Source organism: Heterocephalus glaber, unplaced genomic scaffold (genome assembly GCF_053883595.1).
Source record: "Heterocephalus glaber isolate CG9 unplaced genomic scaffold, H.glaber_assembly_v1.0 deba00001687, whole genome shotgun sequence".
In the NCBI taxonomy this organism is placed as follows: domain Eukaryota; kingdom Metazoa; phylum Chordata; class Mammalia; order Rodentia; family Bathyergidae; genus Heterocephalus; species Heterocephalus glaber.
In genome coordinates, this window is record NW_028258412.1 from 24,525,513 (window position 1) to 24,531,512 (window position 6,000).

Sequence of the window (6,000 nt, forward strand, 5' to 3'; positions counted from 1 at the left end):
AGAATGTGGGGGTGCTGGGTCTCAGACACTGAGGTTGAGGACGTAAGAGCAGATGATCACTTTGGAAATTAGTCTGGAAACTTCTTGGAAACTTACACGAACCACCCCAATTCAGCAACTAGCTTCCAGGGTGTCTATTGCAGATCAATACACATTCATGTGCACGCAGACACAAAAATTATACGTGAATGTTCATAGCAGTTTTGTGTCTACTTGACAAACACCAGGAGCAACTCCAGGATCCTTTAGAAGGTGAAGAGTTGAATCCCCTGGAATACTACTCAACAACAAAGAAAAGGAGACTATTGATGCACACAGCGGCTTAGATGGATCCCAACGCCATTATCCTGAGTGGGGCAAAACGCTTGGAAAATGTCACACCTGGTGTGACTCCATGAGTAGACTGTTTCTTGAAATGGCAAATTTATAGAGCCATGGAAAACAGCAGTCAGCAGGGATGGGAACATAGCAGATGGGCAGCAGGGGTCGTCTTGAAGGTGGGATTGGTCTGCGAGGTCTCCACAGGTACAAAATGGTGCACCCATTGTGCTAATGCACTTCCTGTGGCTTTTAGACTCCCATCTATGTGAAATGTAACCCCTGGGGGAGCTGGGTGAGGGAGCACAGGCTCTTCTCTATACTATTTTTTGCAACTTTTCAGAAACCTGCAATTACTTCAAAATAAAAAGTTAGAACATGAGACAGGGTGGCACATGGCTGTAATCTCAGCACTCTGGGAGGTTGAGGCAAGAGGGTTGGGAATTTGAGATCAACTTCTTGAGCTCTCTGTGCCTCAGTTTCCTCATTTATAAAATGGGGACGATACCTGTAAGTTCTTTGTTTTGAGCTGTGTGAGGATGAAATGAGCTAATCTGCAGGATGTGTCATGCCGAAAGTGTTCAATAATTTTTTATTATTGATGTTCTTGTTAATGCAAAGTACTTTAATGGTTGGAATATGATCAAAGTATGGATAATTCCCATTGCACACTAGTATCTCATTTATCTGATTTCTGGCCAGATATATTTATAAAATTATAAGAAATTTTCAAGTACTTGTACAAAGCAAGCACAACCACACATTCTGAACGTTTATTGGTCCTATTTATTACTCACACACATCTTTTATTCCCATTTAAATTGCAGTTACCAAAGGGCTGTGCTGTCTTCCACTTATTACTTCTTTCCCAGGTCCGCACTGGATTCTCCTTACTGGGGCATTTGCACCTAGGTCTTAGGAGATTGATGTACATAGAGATTAGGCTTAACATTTGATTTGTAGTCAAGGTGGAAAAAGAGTTGGCCAAGTCCTTTTCTGGCAATGTAATAATTAAGACAGAAATTTACCATACTGAGCAGGATAGAAAAAGGGGACTCTTTGTAGCCGGGCTTTACAAAACCTTTCCACGGTCCCCTCTGGAAACGCGCTCCGCGTGGCAGGGTGGCGAGACAGATCTCAGAAATACTGGACAGAGACCCTTGGACAGAACTTGGCTCCCTTTCGATAAGAGAAAGACTGAGGCTAGGACTCTGAGTTCGGAGATGAAGCTGGGGTGGGACAGCTGGTCAGGGCCTGAGGGATTTCTCCATCCACATCTCTCCGGCTTCATATCAGTTTCCTAAATTCCGATATCACATTTTGTGGCAAGCTTGTTCTGGGACAAAGTGAGGACCTGCCAGCTGATGTTTATGACTCTCCAATACGTGTGCAGACAAAGCTGGTCTTACATTTTGGTTCAGGTACAGAGGCAAGGATCGTAAAGCTCCTAAAATTCCTAGAGAATCTGTCACCGTCATGAAGAGAGAAGAAGCCGCCTTAGTGTTCACTACTTGGAAGCTGCATTTACAGAAAGAAGCCTACTTGGACCTGAAGATTTTCATATCCTTGCTCTCCTTTTCTGTAGGTGAATCTCACCGATAATTTAAACGTTTACTTAGAAGATACAGTTGGAATGCTTTACCTGAAAATGCAGCCACTTACTTCAGAGATGGTTCTTATCCCGAGGCGGGGATCGGACTGACCTGCTCCTATAACACAGGCACCAGCATTCAGGGGCTCTGTGCTACTGCCATGTGCTCCTTGGAGCAGACAGCTAGAGATGCACACGTTACTCTAGCCCACGTTACACTGTGCATCTATCCGCTCATCTAACTATCTACCTATCTATCGATCGTCTGCCCCTACTTCTTTTTATGTATCTATACATTTCTCCATTGTTTACTGTCCACCTATCCACCATCAGTTATCTAAGTATCCATTATTTATCTATTCATCTATAATCTGTCTATCCATCCATCTTCTATCATCTATTATTTATCTAATATCCATCCATCCTTTATCGTTTCTGTGTTTCTGTATCTCTCCATCCAGCCCCAGTCATCTGTCTAATCTCTCTATGCATGTATTTTAGAGCATGACTGATACTGATATCTCTGCTTCCAGCATAGTCCCAGGGTTCATTCTAGCCCACCCATTCCCTTGTTTGTAGCTTCTTTTTCTGACAAGGGGAACGCTGGTTCTCACGCCTTCTTTTATATCTTTTACTTGTTCCATCCTAGTGTAAGTTGTTTTAGAAGCACTAGTTGTTTTTAGCTGAGCTATAAGGAGTCAATATAGGCTTTAGAGTTGCTTGGCCTGGCACTCTTTAAAGCTCCTTTGCCTTGGCGTGGTGTGCTTTCCATCTGTAACGTGGGCGTACCATTGTGACTGTTCATGTTCCAGTGCACGTCACTCCACTTCCTGGTTTTCAGACTCATTTCTCTGGGGATGTGTGGAGCATCGCTGTGCTTCTGTGAGTTGAAGGTGTGTGAGATCCTTCAGAGGTAGTGGGGTCCCTCACCAAACACACTGCCTGCCCCGCTTCTCTGCACGTCTTCCCTGCATCCTCGATCTCTTCCTTCCTATAATTCCAGTTGACACTGACAAACCGAACCTGTGCACTGGCTCAGATCCCTTCTTTCTTGCATGAAGGATAGCATAGTATTCTCTTTTTTGTACACTTCACAACACACTTAGGAAATCACTCCAGTTTAGCGTGCATACTTCTCTCTATTTTTTATGCTACTGGTAATCAAACCCAGGGCCTCACACATGCCAGGCAAGTGCTCTACCACCGAGTTACACCCCAGCTCATTCCGCTGTAGTTTTAATAACTTCGTAGTACCTCATTTGTAGATATTCATAGTGAGTCCAACCACTCTCCTCTGTGTAGAGGTTTCTCATTGTTCCACGTGCTTTACAATGATAAGCAATGCTACAGTGAGTAAATTGTGTTAACATATTTGTATGATCAAAGGTGCATGTTCAGAGTGGATTTCTAGAGGTGGGAAAGTGTCACTAAATTTCCCTGCAGGAGGGATCCAGCCCACATGCTCATCTTCCACTTTTGTGGGTACCCCTTGCCCACAGGCTGCCCCACAGGGTGGGGTGGCCCACTTTAACACTGTGCCAACCTATTAGGTGAGAAATCGTACCTCAGTGTTGTTCTAATAGTCACAGAATTCAGAGTCAGTTTGAACACTTTTACATGTAACTGAGGGCCATTTTGTCTTTTCCTGTGAATTCTTTGTTCACTTTGCTTTCAAGTTTGGTATGAGGTTGAGAAGTGACAGTTGTAGCAAGAATTGAATTTCTTTGCCAGCAACATGTGATTAGGTTTGCATTGGATATTTGTAAATAAATCTGACAGATTCCCAAAAAGCTCCCTCACGAGGGGTTAATAAGTGGTGTGAGTGTGCTACTGGGAGCAAGGGTATGATGGATTGGAATTGGATGGAGTTTAGACTCTGGAAAGGTTAAGAGACCCTGGGGAATGCAGGTCTGATTTCTTCCCACCATGGGGAGCCCCTGCAGGTCTGAGATCCCAGAGGGGAGTGGGACTGGGGGCCATGGTGCTGGACATTCTCTAACCATGCAGGCTTCGGTCATCAGGGGCGTTACGTGAAGATTGTGTTGTCAAGAACCTGCTGTCCAGGAGGGTAATCAGAGGAGCTTTCCTGGAAGAGCAGGAGGCTTTGGGTGTTGAGCCGCACTCAGCATGGTGACTGCAATCTGCTGAGGGTCTAAGGCTGTTCGCTGGACATTAGTAAAATCTCTCTGGAAATTCTGCCCCCGGAGATTTTCATTGCTGTACGTACTGCAGAGTTTTGAAAACTGTATAGTGTTTTCCATGCAGCCACCTCACTCCTCATAACAGCTTTCAGAAGTGCTCATGCTTGTGACCCCCATTTTGCAGATGAGAACACTGAGTCTCAGAAAGAAGTGGCTCCCACGGGAGGGGAAGCTTTACAGAGAGGCAGCACTGTGAGGCAGGTGAGCTCAAATGCCCACAGCAGGAGAACAAAGAGACAGAGATTTCTGTGCCCAAATAAGTACAAATCAATGAGCAGGGGAAGTTAATTAGTGCTGCACGTTTCCACACAGATAATCCTCTTAAGTCTGGTGGAGGGGACAAGGTGTGATGTTATTTTCTGCACCAAGCAGCTGTCAGATACATTGCATAATTAGATCTGTGTAAAGCAGTACTGTGGTCACGCTGGTGTCTCGTATGTTTTCTGTAAACTCTGAGGCAAGGAGCTCTTCTCCAGAGGCTTGGGGATATACAGGTGAGCTAGCACCTGCCTTGCCTCAGCTTAGCTTATGATGCACATCACATATTCAGTCTGTTGGGCTGGATCCTGTGACAGTGGCCCCCACCAGGTGTCCAGGGCTTTCCGGGAGGCCAGGCAGACGCTGCTGTCAGTGCGTGTTTGTTCCTGAGTGGGGCAGACAATGCTGTGCATGAGTGTGCTCTGTGTCCCCAAATCAGAGTCAGGATCTAAACTAAAGACCGAGAGAGCTCTGGCCTAGGAAAAGCAACAATTCTGAATTGGAATTGAGAATAAGAGAGCGTCATGATTCATCCATGCACCCACTCATCTGTCATTCACTCATTCATCCATTCAACAGATATTTCCGAAGTGCCCACAGTGCACGGATTCCACCAGACACTGGGGACAGTGGAGCTGTGGGCTCTGACCTGAGGGGTCCTATGCTCTATCAAAGCACCAAGGAGCAGTCTATATACAGCTAACCTTTGAGAACACAAATTAAACCACTGCTAAAATAAATACGTGTATGGAAAAGTCCAGTTTGCATACAGTTACATAACAGCAAACAGCTTTATTAAATCTGTACTTCATCTAGTCATTATTAAGCAGTCTCTTGTTAAGTATTGATACCTACTATGTACTAGCTGAGGTCTCGAGCCCTGAGGCTGCAGCAAAGCCTGCCAGCCCTGCCTCTTCCTCATTGGTCAGAGTCAGAAGCTTATCACTGGAACAATCCCTGTGACACAGAGGGTGGACTGTTCTGATTGGCTGAGCATAGTCATGTGTCACCTGCAGAACGAATGGGCTCCTCCCAAATCACATGGGCTGACTCAACTCAGAGTGGTTTCTGAGAATGAAAATAGAGGACGTTTGGACAAACAGGGGAGGGGCACTAGATGGTAACAGTGAGAAGACACTGAAATTGTCTCCAAGCTCTTCCTCATTCCCAGAGTTCTCCAGAGCCTTTCCTTCTGCCTCAGTTATTCTGGAAGCACATTCTGAGCCAGAGCTCATCGTTTCCTTGGTGCCTGCCATGTCAGGGTCCCTGATACATGGCTCCCAAGGTCAGTGTGCCATGCAGAAGGGGCTTTTAGGGGAAATAAACCTCCTCTCTGGGGTGCGCAGTGTTTAATCCAATGCACACCTGTGCCAGGTACGTCTCTGAGGCAGGCAGGCACATCTGTGCAGACTGCCAAGATGGCACAGACGACTGTCTGTTTTTAATGTTCTTGTCCTGCTAGTCAAGTTGTATGTAATTGATGAGGACATCTGCTGCAACCCCTGCTGGCCTCTTCACAAACTGGGGCTCATCAATTCATGAGACTCCCCAGAGACTGACAAGCTCTGTTATCTGGGCAAAACATTATTTTCTGTCTAATCTGCATTACCTTTCTCTTCCTGCCAAAAGAAA